We start from the raw sequence: 19,273 nt of genomic DNA, 5'->3' as shown, positions 1-19,273 counted from the left end.
TTTATGATAGAATTTGGTCCTAGACCTAATGAGTCATCTTTTGAAAATATTCCTTCGGTTATCACTACAACATCACCTATTATGACTAGTACCCCTAAAGAGCCTTTGAATCCTTCTCAAGCTTTAGCTATAGGTGATGATGATGATGCCTCTTTTCCACCATGGTTATTCTCTAATGCACCAAAGAGTAAGAAGCAAGCAGTTTCCCCTGATGACTTTGATTTTAGTCAGCTTGTCTCCACCAAACCCAAGATCACCAAGAAAGATAAAACCTTATCAAGGGTAAAAGTGGACAAATCAAGAAACAAATATTCAGAGATTGCCATCCCTCCTCCTGATAAAGATATTGATTGGATTCAAGAATCAAATTTTTTAATCAAGAGGATTGAGTTAGGAAACCAAACTCATGATTTTTCTCTAGGTGATGCTATATGAGCTTTAGATGCTCTTGTATCCAGATATGATGAGGAAAAAATTAAAAAGGATCAACTCAAGGCATGGGTTGAATAGATCACCATGGCGTTACCTAAAGCTACCAAGTCTTCAGAAGCTATTGAGCCAGTATCTTCATCATTGGATGAAAAAGTTGTGAGAAGGGTCGAGCAAGAAGCATCACAAAGTAGAGCACTGGGAGAGTGGATAGACTAGTCAAGGTACATGACTCCTAAGCTCAATGCTTACTATCAATAATATTGATGCTATAAGGATAGAGGTGGACAACACTATGGAAATCTTCTCCCAAGAATTGGAAGCACAAGATAGTTTTTTAGGCATGGTTGAAGCTTGGAGACTTTGATTTAGGTGATCTTGTACAGAATGGTGTCATTTACTCTCATCAAATATATATATTAAGCAACGAGAGGTGCTAGAGCATAAAATGAATATTCTAGAGCACCTTATTAAGGACATGCAAAAAGCTCAAAAAAGAATGTGCAGAAAAGAAGAAGGAGATTGTTGATAAAATATCTAAGATCCCATGTTCTTTGATTGATGAAAATCAAAAGTTTCTTGATGTGGATGTGGTCATTAAGGAATTCAACTTGTTGGTGATTGTTGAAATTGATAGAGAGGACTTCTCCTTGTCCTCTATTGATAAATTAGTTGATCTACAATTCATCTTGGAATTTTTGAATTCTCTTATGAAGAAACACAAAAAGTGTTGCAATGACTTAGAAGAATCTATCACACGGGTTAAGATCATCACCAACCATACCCAGGGAACCGATGGAGATTAGATGAAAGATGTCTTGAAATTTTTTGAATAATTCTAGAAACATGAGTCAACATGAAGAAAATGACACTCAGTCATTTTTGTGATTTTCTAGTGGCATTTTGTAATGTCAATTGACACCTTAAGTGTCTTTTTGTATATACTCTAGTACAATATACTCTAATGCATATGTAGGATTGCATGTGTTCTAAGTCAAACGGGTCTCTATTTTTGACTTAGTCACAAATTAGTTGTATTTTTCCTAGTTTCATGTTGCACCTCTCCTCTATATATATGATGAATTTTATTGTAATAAGGATATTTTTCCATCTTTATTTTATGCAACAAAACTCTATCAAAGTGAAGAGAAATTTGAGACTCGATGTTCATATTGTGAATTTGTAAGTTTAATCAAAAGAGAAGACAATTTTGGCTTTCAAACTTTGTGTTGGAATCAATCTTGTGTATAATATAGATGTTCTTATGTCATTTATGTTATATATTCTTAAAAATATTTGAGTTAATAATTGTTATTGCTGCAAAATATTGAGGAATAACTTGAGTTTATAAAGGTAGACTTTGTGTTACTTTGAGAATTCATGTATAGGAAATTGGTGTGGGTAATATTGGAAAGTCTTTGAGCTTTGATAAATTATCTCCAATTTTATATTAGGTGGATAAGAAGGTAAATTCTTTGTGTTGTAGTTACTTATCTTGTTAGAGTAGAAAAGTCTCATGATATATTTGAAAGCCTTTGAGATAACAGTATATCGATAATTAAGCTACAATGGTTGATAGAACTTAGGTATTTGAGAGAATCTTTGAGTTCTTTACATACATAAGGCCCCACCCCCAAGTCATTTTTAGAAAAGGGAAGTAACATAAGACTTTGTTCTTTCATGAACACTTTACTTCCTAATTAGTATAGTTTTAATGTTATTGCAAGTTGAAGTTATTATAATAGAAAGAAAGGTCTATTCTAAATTGGAAATTAGATATAACTTATTCCGAAGAAAGGGAACGAAGTTGTTGTAACATCTTGGATTAGTGTAAATTTAACAAGTAGAGTAAGGAAAATAGAAATTGCAGTAGAAAAGGGGAGCCTTCCCTTATAATTAGGAGAGATTTTACTTTTCCTTCTGAGAAGTATTATCTCATGTACTATTGTGAAACTCAAATTTTGTAACCCTTCACTAGTTTACAAAATTTTCACCCAACAAAGCTTTGGCAACTCTGCTGAGGACATGAGCACATGACCAGTTTTTACTCTAGAAAGTCAAATTTACACTCATGGTAGAAGAACTCAAGGTGTTGTTGATCCTATCTTTGAAATTCTTCAAAGCATCATTTTGATTACTTATGTATGCATGCAAGTTCTTCCCTTCGGAGAACAAGGAGTTTTCCGCCTACTAGTAAGAGATATCCTATTCTGAGTGAAGTTTCAAGTGCACCAAGGTCTTTGGTAATTCAACAAGTACAAAGGTTTGTAGTTCCTCCATACCAACCTCTACAACCAGTAGCAATGGTTGCTCTAAGATCATGACCTTAGATAATGTAATGCTCGCTACAGTAGCTAATGCCTTAGGTCTTACTCTTACCAAAACTTTTGGTTAATGTTTTGCAATGGAAAACAAACAAGTACCCTTGATTGGCCAAATTAAGGATGCTCAATTTATTTTTGCCGCATATCGAGATAAGAGAATCAAGATGATTGGTTTGGTGGTTGATGTTCTGGCTTCCTACAATATGCTTCAAGGAAGGAATTTATGTAAGGCTGTCAGGGGTGAGATCAATATGGATTGGTTTGAAGCAAGGATACCTGTAAAAGGTGAGATGAAAACATTACTTCTTAAGAAGGAAGTAAAGTACTTAGTTGTCAAATCAGATGATCACAAAGCTCAAATTGTTTTTGAATCATTTGGCATGGTCACTTATTTCCTACAAATAGAAGAAGAATCATTTTCTTCAAGTAACTCCAACAATGATAGTTTGTCAACCAAAGACTTTATGTTCATTTCCTCTTCTGCTGAAAATTCCAACTTTATTTTTGTTTCTTCTCCTAGTGAAATTTCCATTTCACATCCTGTTGTTACCAGTGATAATCAGGTGTGGCTGATGGAGTTTTATGGTAGTTGTACCTCTAATAGATCTGGTGTCAGAGTTGTTTTAATTTTCCCTCAAGGTGAAATCTTTCCTTATTCCTTCAAGCTTCAGTTTTCCAATACCAATAATACAACTGAATATGAATATTTCTTATTGGGTATTGATGTGGAATGAAAGAAGGGTATAAAAATCTACATGCACATGGAGATACTGAGTTGGTAGTTGGCCAAGTCAAGAATATCTATCAAACTATAAATGATCGGTTGAAACATTAACAAAATTTAGTTTGGGACAACATTGAATGTTTTGATTCTTTTAAAATTTTTGTGGTATCCAAGGAATTTAATTCTAGAGCTGATTCTCTCACTCAGTTTGCTACCCTTCTAATTCCGCATAATGATTTTTTCCATGATGTATACTCCATTGAATTGACTTATAGGCCAAGTGTACTAGATAATAGGGATCACTAGAAAATCTTCAATGCTAATAAATAGATTGTGAATTTCCTCGAAACTAGTGATAGTTTTAACAATTTGTACTTTGAAGGGAGTAATTTCTTAGACTCAGCTACTAGTGATGATTCCTCACATGATGAGAGTTTCCTGCAGTTGAAGGGAAACAAGATTCCAAAAGGATTGGTGTCTCTGGAGAAGTTGTTTGATAAGCATGATTGATACATCAAAACACAACAACAAATAACACCAGATGCTACCATGGGATATGAGAAGTACAATATTGGGTTAGATAATGATCCAAAATATATGAACATTGGTAAGAGTTGTACCCCAGGGGAAAGGGAGAAGTTCAAACAATTGTTACACCAATATATTGATGTATTGGCATATTCATATGTTGATCAGAAGTCTTTTCAACCCAAGGAAATACAATATGACATTCCACTCAAATCTGGGACAATACCTTTCAAACAAAAGAAAAGGCAATATAATCCCAAGATTTCAGGTACTATTCTTTTAGAAATTCGGAAGATATTGAATGCAAAAATAATATTTCCAATTCATCATTCAATGTGGATTGCTAACATAGTACCTATAAGAAAGAAAAATGGGGAAATTCACATTTGTTTGGATTTTTCGTAATTTAAACCAATCTTCTTTCAAAGATAATTATCCATTACTAGTAATGGATCAAGTTCTTCAGACAATTGTTGGAGCACAAATGTTCTGTATGCTTGATAGTTTCTCAAGCTATAACTAGATTGAAGTCAGTGAGGAAGATCAACACAATACTACTTTCACAACACCTTGGGCTACTTTTTCCCATCAAAGGATGCCTTTTGGTCTGATTAATGCAAGTGCAAAATTCCAAAGAGCTATGTACATGGCATTCAGAGGTATCATCAGTACGTACATTTTCGTGCATTTGGATGATTTAATAGTTTTATTTAAAGATTGTTTAAATCATATTTTTCATTTCGAAGATGTCTTGAGAAGATGTCGTGAACATGGTATTTCCTTGAATCCAAAAAAGTCAATTTTTTGAGTCATAGAAGGTAAAATTATTGGACACATAGTGTCTAAGAAAGGTACTAATATTGATCCGGAAAGGGTCAAAGCAATTCAAGCTTTATCTCTACCTTCAAGTAAAATAGTTGCACACTCATTCTTTAGCAAATTTAACTTCTTGAGAAGGTTTTTTCCATACTTTGTTGAGAAAACTCATCATATAGTAAATATGATGAAAGGGAAGATTTCTTTTTGATAGACTCTTGAAGGAAAAGTGGTCTTTGAATTAAAGCAATAGCTCATGCTCTAGTATTGGTATGTCTAGATTATACCAAAGATTTCATAATGTATGGTTATGCTTCAGATCATAAACTTCCTATGATTTTGGTATAGAAGAATTCAAAAGGTATTGAGTTCCCATAGCTTTCATGAATTGTCTTCTAAAAACTCATGAGCTCAAATATTCTAAGATGGACAAGTATGCCTTTTTTGTAGTTAAAGTAGTAAAGCATTTATGGTTCTACATCTTGAATTCTCATGTCATATGTTTAGTTCCAAATACTGCAGTTAAGTCAATTTTGACTCAACAAGATTTTGGAACTAAAAGAGGTAACTGGATAGAAAAAATACATGAATATGACTTGGAGATTAGACCTATCAAGTTGGTTTGAGGAAAGGGTTTATGTCAATTGATGTTAGAAAATGAACTTGAAGAAGTTTTTCCTCTTGAAAAGGATTCATATGGAAACATCCCTTCAATGTTGTTTGTAAGTAATACATATGAATGGTACTCTAACATATATTATTTCCTTACTTATGGTAAATTTCCTATGCATCTCACATATAAGGATAAAAGGACTCTGAAGCTGAAATCAACAAACTACGGTCTTTGGGAAATTAGTTTGTACAAAAGAAGTTTGGATGGTACCTTTCTCAGGTGCATGAATAAAGCTCAACAAGCTAAGTTGTTGGAGTCTTTTAATAGCATGTCTTGTGGTGGAGATTTCTGGTCCCATGATAGCTTACAAGGTCTTGCGAGCTAGGTATTATTGGCCCACCCTTTTTGAGGATGCCTACGGTTGGGTTAAAAAATGTGAATTGTGTTAACAATTAGTTGGTAAGTCTAAACTTGCAGCATTTCCTCTCAAGGTAGTGGTGATTGAGGAACCATTTCAAGAATGGGGTATAGACTTCATTGATCTGATCAATCCTCCTTCCAGTATAGGTCATCACTATGTTTTGACTGCAATAGATTATTTTACCAATTGGGTTGAGGCAATACCTATTAAGCATGCCACATCTGAGGTGGTATGCGACTTCATAAAGGAAAATATCATGAGAAGATTTGGTTTTCAGAACAAGATAGTAGTAGATAATGCCACCTATTTTTCCTCATATGAGATTACTCAGTTTTTTTTTGAGTATCATATTACTTTTACTCATTCTTTAGATTATTACCCATAGGGTAATGGTCAAGTAGAATCCAATAATAAGAATTTGGTCACCATTATTAAGAAATTGGTTGACAAAAATCAACATTTATGGCATAAGGTGTTGATTTATGCTTTGTGGGCATATCATATCACACCAAATAAAGCTATTGGTTTATCACCTTTCCAACTTTTTTATGGTACTGTAAAGTGGAAAATCGCGATCGAACCCTAGTTGCTCTCCCCTCTTCCAACTCCAAGGAGAGAGAAGGGAGATTCACTAGGGTTGATGGTTTTCACTTAGGGGAGAGACTTTACATTCAAAAGAGGGGTTGAAACCCACAAGATCCAATCCCACGCAATGCAAGATTGGATGCTAAATGTGTTTCAAGGGTTAAGACAGCAAGGCTACCCTCTTTTGTAAAGAATGTGCATAGAAGAATTAAGCTAGGAATGCATAGAAAATGACAAAGATTCGCTTATAAACTGAGATAGGGATATAGGATGAAGCTGCAGACCTGGAATTAGCAGTAAAATGTCAATACGGCGCTGTCCTGCAAATTTGAGCAAAAGTTGTCAGGACGATGGCGCCCGACGCCATGGTCCTCCGAAAAATCCGCGAAACGAAGGGGGATCTGTTCGCCTCTACACAAGGATTCCAGATCTTCAATTTCAGCCACGTACCTGCAACCTACACACAAAAAAGCGAAGACGATTGGGGGGTTAGGGATTAGGGGTTTGCCTTTAGGTCAAACCCCAGTTTTGGAATTAACCAAGAAATGAGCAAGTGCTGTAAATGTAAATGACTGTAAAACAAGTACTAATACCTTGTTCTAAGGATGTTTGTATCCTTATGTGTGAAGGTATAGATGTTGTATGTTGTATGTTGTAGCATGTAGTATGTGATCTCCTCTTCAATGGTTGAATCCTTGACTTGAATGCAACACTTAGCCTTGAATGGACACTTGAAATGATCAATTGCTTGAAGGAATGCTTGAATGCTTGAATGCTTGAGTATAATTTCCACGCTTTTTCCATCATATCGAATGAAAGAGGAAAATGTAGTTTATATACTTGTCAATTAGGGCTGATAGACTGATTTTTCCGACCTTAGGCCAACCAGGAAAGTTTAATTTCCAATTTGCAAACAAAAAGACCCGAGACCCCTTAGGAGACCGGGCCCAAAATAGGACCCAGGGACCAGGGCGCTGGGCGCTATGGTCCTGGGGACCAGGGCGCTGGGCGCTCTGGTCCCACCTCCCGGGACAACAGGGTGCAAGGAGGTTCAGGCCAAGGTGCTTGAAAAATGCAGTTTTCAGTGTCGTGAGCAAGTTTCAGGGTCTCCATTCAGGTTGCATGTTGCGTCGCCATCGTGAAGACCGAAATGCAGTCGAAATTGCAAGTGTCGCAATTTTAGGATGCTACATTTAGCCCCCACTTTAGCGGGAGTATGTATGCTCATACTTCCGGTAAAGTACAAGGAAACAATATTGAAAGACTTTCACCACGTCAAGGAGGCAAGATACACCAAGCCCCGAGTGGACTAAGGATCTTACGACTTCGATTGACAAAGTAAAAGGGAAGATCACGAGGAAGAACCATGACTGTCAGTAGTAAGGTTCAGTCACTATGAGTCATGCAAGAAAGATATCAAAAATTTTCAAGGCAAGGCTAAATTTACCAAGAAATTTTCAAGTATCTTGAAAAGATATGAACGGGATGTAAGCACCCCTACGTTAAAGCGATCGCACACGCCTCACCGGGGGTGATTGTTTTAACGTAGTGATACACATAAGAAATGAGAAAGGAAAGGAGCACATTATCGCAAGGATTTATCCCCCAAGTGTGAGATAAGCCCAAGGATAATAGACACAAAACACAAAGCACAAGGTGACTTCGCTTTCCTCGGGGTCAGTATGCTATATGATAATTCATGTATATGTATCATATGTATGTATGCATAATTGTTCTTCATTCCCCAATCAAGGAAGGTCACCTAGAAGAAGGGAACACGTGTCTTTTGAGTCAACATGAGAGAGATCGAGAGATCTCAATACTTTGCATCGTCCTCAAGTAGACAACACTAAGGACAACAAATAGAAGAATGAGAATAACATATAGAAGAAGTAACAAAAGAGAGGGGGAGAGAATCTGCTATGCTAATGTAACTAGTCTAGCACGTCATCTACCCCCCGATCTTGCTGATCAATGTTTCGGGAAGGCAGGGAACACGCTAGAGGAGGAACATCCAACACAGCAGATGGAGCTATCACAAGATCCAAACAAGGGCTATGTTCATGTTCTGAGCCACATTGTTCTTGTCTAGGAGCTAGGATAAGTGCTTTAGAAAATTCATTAGATAAATGGTTATCAATATCAACAAGTTCATATTCACTATCAGAAGCAAGAGGAGTAACATTTTCACCATGAATAACATTTTCATCTATAGCATCATCAAGATTTATAAAAATAGGGTCTTTAATTCGCACAGGATCAAGACCATCATGCATCTTATGTTTTGGAGATTTTGGAGAATATGGAATAATGCTTGTTGAAGGTGTTTTTGGAGATTGCAAAGTTTGAGAAGCAGCTGCTTGAGCTCTAAGACGACACTTTCGTCGGCATTCACGTGCAGAACGATTTCGTCTAGTCTTAGTAGGAAGTGGAGAAGATTGAGGAGGAGGAATGTTCTCGTCCTTAGCACTTGGGTGTTTAGGTTGTGGTCTCTTAGGCTGGATAATAGGAGAAGAAGAAGGTCTCTTCTCTCTATAAAAAGAAGGAGGAGGAACTGCTCCATATAAAGGAGGAATTTTTGGTTTAGGGAGAAGACAAAGTCCATCATGACGAGGAGGTATAGGTCCACTCTTAGGAAGTTTATTAGATATAGACATAGTCACATCCATAGGGATGGGTTGGGAATCTTCTTGAGGAAAGACATTAGTTTTATCTTTCAAAGGAAGAACTTCCTTCTCAAGAATGATAGGAATATCAAGTTTAGGTGTTCTAGGTTCACTTAGAGATAGGATCATATCTGTTTTCCACTTTTGATAAGATTTGAAAAGATGATCACTTCGCGGAGGAAGAGATTGGAATTGTTTAGGCCAAAAGCAATCAATAGGAACGCTAGAAGTTCTTTCAGCTGGTTTAAAGAGACTATGATTGACAGTAACAACTTCACCATTATGGGGAAATTTCAAACACTTATGAATAGGAGAAGCAATAGCTTTCATGGAAGATAGCCAAGGATAGCCAAGCTTCACACGAAATTGTTCGGATGAAGGAATAATAGCAAAGTTCACATCAAGAGATTTGTTATGGACCTCAATAGGAAATGTAATAGAACCAATTGCAGGAGAAGAAAATGCATCAAATAATTTCACAATCACATCTGTTTTGTCATAAATCACTTGATTCAATTGCAAAGTAAAAAGAAATTCTTCAGTAATAACATTAATCATGCACGAAGGATCAATAAGAACTCCACGGCAAGGTGTATTCTTGACTTTTGCAACTATGTATAAAGGACCATCAGGCGCCCTAATGGTTTCACTGGAATCAAATGTGATGGAAGGTTCTTTAGGGATTTCTTGCTGCTCTACAAAGTTAATCACATTCGGAGCCATAGACACAAGACCATCAGATGAAAGAGAGGAATCATTAGTCTCAATTGCATTAGAGGTATGAGAAGGTAATGGATCAGTAAAAATCTGAAGATTTTGGTTAGGAGGAGCTACAGATGTGTTGCCTTTATCATTCACTCCAGAAACAGAAATAGTATTATTATCAATCAAATCTTGAATTTTACCCTTTAAAGAAAAACATTTTTCAGTATCATGCCCAGGCTGACGATGAAATTGACAAAAAGATTTGTTATCAAAATAAGGTGAAGTAATCTTTGCAGGATCAATTTGTCTTATAGGAGGAAGAGTAAGCACATTTTGTTCCAATAACTTATTCATAATACTATGCAATGATTCATTCAAAGGAGTATACTTTCTTTCTTTCTTGAAAAACTTAGAAATAGGAGGCACACCTGATGCTGCATTCACATTGTTGTTGATGATGTTTTCATTGAATTTGATGGAATCTCTGTTCGGTTTAAACCTCCCAAATGGTTGTTGACTTCTATCACCCTTATCACTCGGAGCCATAGGATGTGATTGTTCCATTTGACTCACAGTCAGTTGATAATTGTGAAGAGTTGCACACAACTGTTGGAAAGAAGTAAACTCAGAAAACAGAAGTTTGTCTCGAAAATATCTTTTTGTAAATTAGAAATAAAGATTCTTTGAATATCATTGTCAGGCACTGGAAAAGAAATTTGAGCATACAAATGCTTATATCTACCAATGAAATCAGTCACTTTTTCTTTAACACCTTGTTTACAATGCATTAAATCAATCAAAGTAACTTTAGGACTTATATTGTTTTGAAATTGTTGAATGAAAGCATTTGCAAGTTGTTCGAAAGAAGTAATAGAATAAGAAGGCAACGAGCAATACCATTGTAGGGGTTTGTCTCTTAATGTTCTAGTGAACAGTTTTGCAAGCAACCTTTGGTCATAAGCAAAATCAGTACATATTGTTTGAAAGGTCTTAACATGTGTTAGAGGATCACCCTTACCATTATAAAGCTCCAAATGCAGAATTTCAACATGTTTAGGGGGAATAGCTCGGACAATGTCAAGAGAAAGTGGGCTCGCAATGTCAAATGTGGGCACACTAAACTTAGATTGATTCATAGAGGCAATTTGTTGCTGTAAAGAAGAGACAGTTTGTGCAAGATTGTTAATGGTCGCTTCAGTCGAAGAATTCATATTGGATGTGTTAGATTGAGATGGAAGTGTTATGTTATTGAAAGAAGGTAAAGAGTAAGGTGGTGGGACTCTATGATAATTAGTCATAGGAGATGATTGGACAGGAGGAACACTACAAGGAGGAATGGAATGGTTAAATGAATTGCCCCCTTGCATCATGTTCATTTGTGAAGATGTAATAGGAACACTCATTGAAGGAATGTATGAAGAAGTCGGATTAAATGAAGGAAGAGGATTAATTGAAGAAGAAGGGTTGCCCCCATGACTGGTGATCACAGGAGGAATGTCTTGTGTAGAAGTAGCCATTATGTTTGATGTAAAGGTAGGTACGCTAGCAATAGAAGTCATCAAAGGAATAGAATGATTGTCTTGAGTAGGAGGTTATGTATAACCTAAAGATTCGGCACAACTCTTCATAGGCATCATGTTCTAATTCACAATGTGTGAAATACCATGCAAAATATCAATTCCATTCTTATCACTTTGAAGCATGCGTTTTAGACCCTCAATTAAAGGAAGAGCTTGACTATCGGGATACTCATGAGACATCCATTGGTGAAAATCATCAAATTGGTTATCCAATTTCGAAAGTTGTTCAACAGAAACCTCATGGAGAGCTTCTTCATCATTAGGAGGATTAGAGGAATTACCCATGTCCTCGTTAAAAAGGCTATTCAAATTAGGTTCCATCTCCTCAGTAGTTAAACCTCGGAAAGACTTAATTCTACGGCTTCGTCTAACGGGAATAGTGTAAGTAGGGCTTATTGTTGTAAAACTCATGCACTAGAAAGGAAGAGGAAATTTTGAATTTAGAGGTAGCAATTTTCAGTAAAATCAGCCAATCTTCTGGATTTAAGCTGTTAAATGCAATCACGACAGTCTCCCGAAATTTCGGAAAAAATGTCCGGGACCGTGGCGCTCGGAGTGCAACACGGTCCTTGCAACTTTTTTCGAAATTTGCAGGGATGAAAGGTATGATGATTTTAGAGCTAATCTGAAAAAATTGAGTGATTTTACGATCTGTAGATAGGCCAAATTAAAGTTGCAATCTCGAAATTGAACCCTACCAAGATTGTCGAAAAATGCAAAAATTTGAATTTTGAAAAAGAGAGGGAAACTGAAATTTTGAATTTTATGATTTTAGAGGGAATGTCAAGAGCAATGCAAATTTTGAAATTTGAAAATTGACTCAATTTCACGCAAAATTCAATTTTGAAAGCGGAAATTAAAGTTGTTGTAATTAAGCACTTAATTTCAAAAGTCACAAATTGTAAGAATTTGAATGAAGCACTGAAATTTCGAATGAATGCAAACACACTTTTCAGATTTAGGACAGTAAGAACACAATTTTGACACAAAATTTCAATTTCGATGATTTTTGAATGTTTAGAAGTCTTAATCCAAGCAATCACAAGACCAACTTTGACTGTAATTTTGAAAGTGTTAGATTTGATAAAATCAGCCAAAATTCTGAATTTTAGCAGAAAAACACAGTAAGATCTCGCTCCCGAAATTTCAGAAAAAATGTCGGGGACGATGGCGCTCGGCGCCACGGTCCTCGTAACTTTTTTCCAAATTTTCAGGGATGAAAGATATTGTGATTTTATTGCGGAATCCAAAGTTACAGCTGATTTGGAGATGTTTTGATCAGTGAAATTGTCGGACAAAGGTTGAATCAAGAGGGTTTCAAAAATTAGGGTTTTGACACTTAACCACTTAATTTTCAAAATTAAAGCACAAATATGAATTGATAATTTGTAATAGAAGGGCAGATCTGAAACAAGCATTAATAATTAAACATTTCGCAAGCTCAATGTTCAAAAAAAAGAAAATTTAGGGTTTTTATGCAATCACCTCTAAAATTTTGCAAAAGATCAAACATGGAAATGTAATCAAGGAATCAATTTTCAGATCTAAGCATGAAAAATCAGAAAGGATGTTCACGTTGGGTTCACCAAAATGTAAAGCAGAAAATCGCGATCGAACCCTAGTTGCTCTCCCCTCTTCCAACTCCAAGGAGAGAGAAGGGAGATTCACTAGGGTTGATGGTTTTCACTTAGGGGAGAGACTTTACATTCAAAAGAGGGGTTGAAACCCACAAGATCCAATCCCACGCAATGCAAGATTGGATGCTAAATGTGTTTCAAGGGTTAAGACAACAAGGCTACCCTCTTTTGTAAAGAATGTGCATAGAAGAATTAAGCTAGGAATGCATAGAAAATGACAAATATTCGCTTATAAACTGAGATAGGGATATAGGATGAAGCTGCGGACCTGGAATTAGCAGTAAAATGTCGATACGGCGCTGTCCTGCAAATTTGAGCAAAAGTTGTCGGGACGATGGCGCCCGACGCCACGGTCCTCTGAAAAATCCGCGAAACGAAGGGGGATCTGTTCGCCTCTACACAAGGATTCCAGATCTTCAATTTCAGCCGCGTACCTGCAACCTACACACAGAAAAGAGAAGACGATTGGGGGGTTAGGGATTAGGGGTTTGCCTTTAGGTCAAACCCCGGTTTTGGAATTAACCAAGAAATGAGCAAGTGCTGTAAATGTAAATGACTGTAAAACAAGTACTAATACCTTGTTCTAAGGATGTTTGTATCCTTATGTGCGAAGGTATAGATGTTGTATGTTGTATGTTGTAGCATGTAGTATGCGATCTCCTCTTCAATGGTTGAATCCTTGACTTGAATGCAACACTTAGCCTTGAATGGAGAATTGAAATGATCAATTGCTTGAAGGAATGCTTGAATGCTTGAATGCTTGAGTATAATTTCCACGCTTTTTCCATCATATCGAATGAAAGAGGAAAATGTAGTTTATATACTTGTCAATTAGGGCTGATAGACTGATTTTTCCGACCTTAGGCCGACCAGGAAAGTTTAATTTCCAATTTGCAAACAAAAAGACCCGAGACCCCTTAGGAGACCGGGCCCAAAATAGGACCCAGGGACCAGGGCGCTGGGCACCATGGTCCTGGGGACCAGGGCGCTGGGCGCTCTGGTCCCACCTCCCGGGACAGCAGGGTGCAAGGAGGTTCAGGCCAAGGTGCTTGAAAAATGCAGTTTTCAGTGTCGTGAGCAAGTTTCAGGGTCTCCATTCAGGTTGCATGTTGCGTCGCCATCGTGAAGACCGAAATGCAGTCAAAATTGCAAGTGTCGCAATTTTAGGACACTACAGGTACCAATACAAAAATTCCAATCACTTTAGAGCTAGAAACTTTGAAGTTAGCAAAGGTCATTGAGGATCAAACATATGAGATCTCACTGGATAAATGCATCATGTTCCTTTCAGAACTTGAAGAGAAGTGATTTTAGAAGGTTAACCATATTTTAGAACACCAGAATCAAGTCAAAGATCTTTTTGACAAAAAAGATAAACATAGAGATTTCAAGGTAGGAGATCTTGTCCTACTTTGGGATAAGAGACATGAACCTAAAGGTATGCATGACAAGTTTGATTCTTTATGGATGGGACCTTTCACTATTCATCAGATATTAGGTGAAGGAAGATACCTCTTGGCATACAATGATGGAAATCTATTTTCATTGCCACATAGTGGCCAACATCTCAAGTTATTCACTCAATGAAGTTCTAGTGTCTTGGTACACTATTTCTTTTAGTTTTTTGTTTTGTGGCTTTTGTTCTTCCCTATCACCTGACTCTAGCCCAATGGATGGATAAAGACACATATAATGAAACATAAGTAGAATCTCTATGCATCATAATGTAGGTAGATGTTATTCCTTTGTGAATATTTACTCAGTGTTCCATATGTTCAAATTAGGATGGAAATGTCTCCTAGAAGCTCTTAGTGCACATACTATGTTGTCCCATTTCAAGTCATACATCCTTGGGTTAATAAGATAAATGAACCATAATGATGGAGTCTGATAATTGCTGAGTAAAGAACTCATGTCTTTGAGTTTGGGTGTAGTGCCTAGTTATTCATTCACTGTTTTGGACCAACAATGATCACAATAAATACTATGTATAATATTTCTAGTCTTGGTCATTTGTTTACTTGTCTTTGAGGATGATGAACTATTAGCATATTTTATTTCTCTTTAAACATCCATACATTTATCCCTTTATAAAAAAAATAGGATTAAATTACTTCCAAAAAGATCCTTAAACTCTTCCCAAGATTTAAGAGGAGGAATTTTTTTGAGTAGCTATATAAATAAAGATACCTTAAACAAATCTAGAACATCACTTGTTATTCTTAACTTAACATAAGATAGCTTTTCCTCTAATTGATGATAATACAAATAAAAATATACCTTCAATTTCTCTAGGCTACTTTTAACTCCTTGAAATGATGGGATCTCAACTTGTGTTTCCTTCTTGTTGAAGCATTCTTGAAAGACTTCATTCACCGTGAAACTTTTCATCTTATTTAGAGTGATTTGTACTTCTTATTTCTAGTGAGTATATTTTCTACATGAGAATATTCAACCATCATCTTGTAGTCTCTATTTAATAAGACATTTTGACAATAATGGTCTCTAACTTCAAGAATCATTTTTGTTGCTTAAGGATTGATGAACCTCTAAAGAAGAAGATTGTATCTTTGATAAAGAAATGAGATTCCTAATTTTATCTATGTTGTGTACCCTTAAATTCAACCACAAGGAATAAACTTATTTTGATACTACTTCATCTATAAGTTAAAAAGGACGCACCTTACATTATTCATCAACTTATAAAATTATTAGCGTTAAAAATTGAGAGAAATTTTTAACAAAAGTACTTGCAATAATTACTAAATAAAAAAAGGAATAACCACAAGAGTGATAGAAAACCATCAAGATACATTTTCTACCTTATACACATGCCCAATAGTTCCTCCTCTTTTGATTTTAGTAATTGAATATATTCCTAGCCCTTTTATATTTTTCTTGTATAGTTAATTAGATCCTAGTTTGGGGTTTTTTTTTTTTTATCGGTAATTGGTACTTTATATTAATTTTCAACGCTTTTGACTGGAGCTTTGAACCAGTGGGATCACATTGGGGAATCCCATCCTCATGGTTACACTTCTGAGGTATTAATACCTCTTAGATTTTGACTCATGCGGAGTTAACCATATTTCTTAATCCTTATCTCTCTGAGCTCATACTCACTTAACTGCTTATATCTCTCCTTATATCCCCTCACCTTATCACTCCACAATAACAATCCTTATCACTCTGCAACCTTATGCCTCCCCTCCTTATCAGTCCACAACCATCCACCAACTACACACAATCGCCACTCCTTATCTCTCCACATGGTATAACCCGTACAACATCTCCAATGGACCTTCCTTGACAATGACCAGTATAGCACCAAGAACAAGGACTCCATGGAAACACCAACACCGCGTTGCATAGACCAAGGCAATGAGACCCACAGGGATCAAATATAGAACCTCCCTACCAACAAGGATCGCAACAAACCATTGCATTGTGGGGCTTGCCCCAATCCTAGTTTGGGTTTTGGTTCGTCACTTTGGCTTGGTTATGTGGAGTCTTATCTATATGACATGTTTTAGGTGTGTTTGTCTATCCTATTATTTTCTAAGAAGTGAGTTTGGTTACTCAATTACTATCTTTATTTCTAGATGGCTTTAACTAGATGATGAAGGTGATTATCGTTGATTCTTGTTTTGTTGTTTGTCTCGTCATGTTAGAAAGAGTTTCAAGCCTTCTTCATCATTTCATAGGTTTTGATAGTCTAGAGTTATTACTTCATTGAACCTCTCTATGTTTATACTCTATTTATTAGGTTTTTAGTATGTGGTGTTCAAATTGATGTACATGCATGCAGTTTGTATATTATGTGTTCATGATGAGGTATTTTTCATGGTTATGATAGAATACCTAATTTCATCTTAAGAATAAGGGTTTATACTGCATCATAATAGTAGACATTTTAAGTTGTATCAATTCTAATGAGTGTCTTGACAAGTCTTGTGAAGGTGACATCATGTAAGGAATACTTATTTAAGGCTGAAATCCAAGTGTTGAGGGTTTCAAATATTTAATTTAGCTTTCTCCACCTTTAACTAGCCCTAAAACTCCTTAAGAAATTCCTAAAATTTCTCAAAAGGAAATTCGGTGCCAAATTTGATGTCATAATGTGGGAAAAGTAAATTTGAACCTATTTTAACTTTACTTTTGGGCTTTAAATTTATAGCTTGAATCTAAAATACCAAAATCTTATTTAGTTATCCTAGGTGTTTCTACCTATTTATGGCCTTTTTAAAACTTTCTTGTAACATTTACACAAGTGGTTGTAAAAAAAAATCCCTTCATGACACTTATTTTATCATTCCATATCTAATTTTTGACTCAATTTATGAATATAAGGTGATGATTTATAATTTTAGGGCCTTTTAGTCTTAGGCATGTATACTTCTAGTTTCCATTCACTTAGAGGCACCAAAATATCTTTATTTATAAATTTTTTGATTGAATATTACTCAAATGTGGGGTTTGATGCCATTTTTTTGTTTTAAACTGAGGGCTTGGTTTTGGTAATTTTTTTATTTTATGTTTAATTTTATTGTTATTGATCCATGAATATTTTTAATTATAATATTTTTATTTGTTTTGTGATGGTAGGATCAAGATATTAAGTGAGATAAAGATCTAGGGTTTTATTACCAATGGAAACTCAATGGACCTTAGGATGGTTTTGATCAAAAGAGAACAATTATGCCACATGTTTGTGATTCTTTGAAGTTTCAATTTCTTCCACATGAATGCTAGATAATTAACTATGTTTTTTTCATTTATTTTCATTGCCATGATATTTAAACTTTATTTTTCATCGTGTAAGAATATTAGCATAGTCATCAAGAGAATGGTCGTGTAATATTTAAGGTTTATATTCAAGATTTCATAGTTATAAAATATGTGCAATGGTATTACAACATCGTTCTTAGAGGCTTTAAAGCCATACACACTGATCTAAAGCTTGTGGTAACAAATAGGAGTCATATGTAAGCCACTAAAAACATCCATATTTTTGTCATAAGGACTAGCATTCTTGTTGATCCCAAATATTTTTTTATACATTATGATGGTATTACTAAAGATGATGGTGTTTGAAAGAATATCTTTAATATCATTATTGGAGTCCTAAATACTATCATGGATGAAAATATCCATAATAAAAGTGATGTCATGATAGTTAGATTAAGATAGTCAAGTGATGTCATAAGAATGTTTAGTACAACTAGGATTCATCAATCTTGATGTTTTCTTTCTATTTACAAACAAACAAAATCTAGATATCCATGGAGTGGGAAGAAAGGGCTAGATCATGGTAAGAGTCTCTCTTAACAATAATTCATCATATTGGTTTGTCACCATAGTCTAGGAAAACAGTACATTGCCACAATGATAAGGGTATTTAGTTTCTATTTACATAAACTTCTTATACTATTTTTATTTATGTTTATGTCGAATTTGAACCTATTTGTAAACCCCAACAAAGACAACCACTAAACCTCAATCTAAAAGAATGGCCAAGATCACATAGGTGAAAAGGACTTGATAGGATTTGAAGGTAGTTAAAGATGAAGGGAGGAGATTAAGAGGTCTGTTAACTTTGGAGAAAACACAAAGTGGACGAAGAGACGATTGACACATGTCACATGCCTATGAATCTATATTGTGATCCATGTGAACAAGTTGGAGGGCTAGGATTAAAAGAGGGAAAACATAAGTGAATTAATTAAATAAAATAATTTATTTAATTAATAGAGGAATGGGCTATATAATTAAATAAATAAAAATATTTATTTACTTTAAGAAAGAGTGGCGGGATTAAAATAAATAATAAAGATTTATTTAAACTAGAAAGAAGAGGCATAGTAAATTAATTAAATAAATATTTATTTAATTAATAATAGAAGAGGCTAATGAATAAATTAGATAAATTAAAATATTTATTTAATTAATAGTGTATATGGTGAAAAGTGATGATGATAAACTATTGTAAAACCATAAAGATCTAGCCATAAACAATCTAAGTCCTACAATGAAACATTCATGAATACCAATAGAGATACCTAAGATCATGCAAATAAACAATAACAAAACAAGATATACCATTCACATGTGAAGTAGGGTTTCAATATCCATTGTCTCCTATCTCCATTTATCTTGTTTGTTATATTTTCTCTTAGATTTTATGTGTGCACAAGAGCTCAACAAAGAACGGATTGTGGTTAATAGCTTGATCACAAGAAGGCTTG

This window comes from Cryptomeria japonica, chromosome 6, assembly GCF_030272615.1.
Source record: "Cryptomeria japonica chromosome 6, Sugi_1.0, whole genome shotgun sequence".
Lineage (NCBI taxonomy): Eukaryota > Viridiplantae > Streptophyta > Pinopsida > Cupressales > Cupressaceae > Cryptomeria > Cryptomeria japonica.
The sequence above is the reverse complement of the archived record's forward strand: the minus strand, read 5'-3'. Positions refer to the sequence as shown.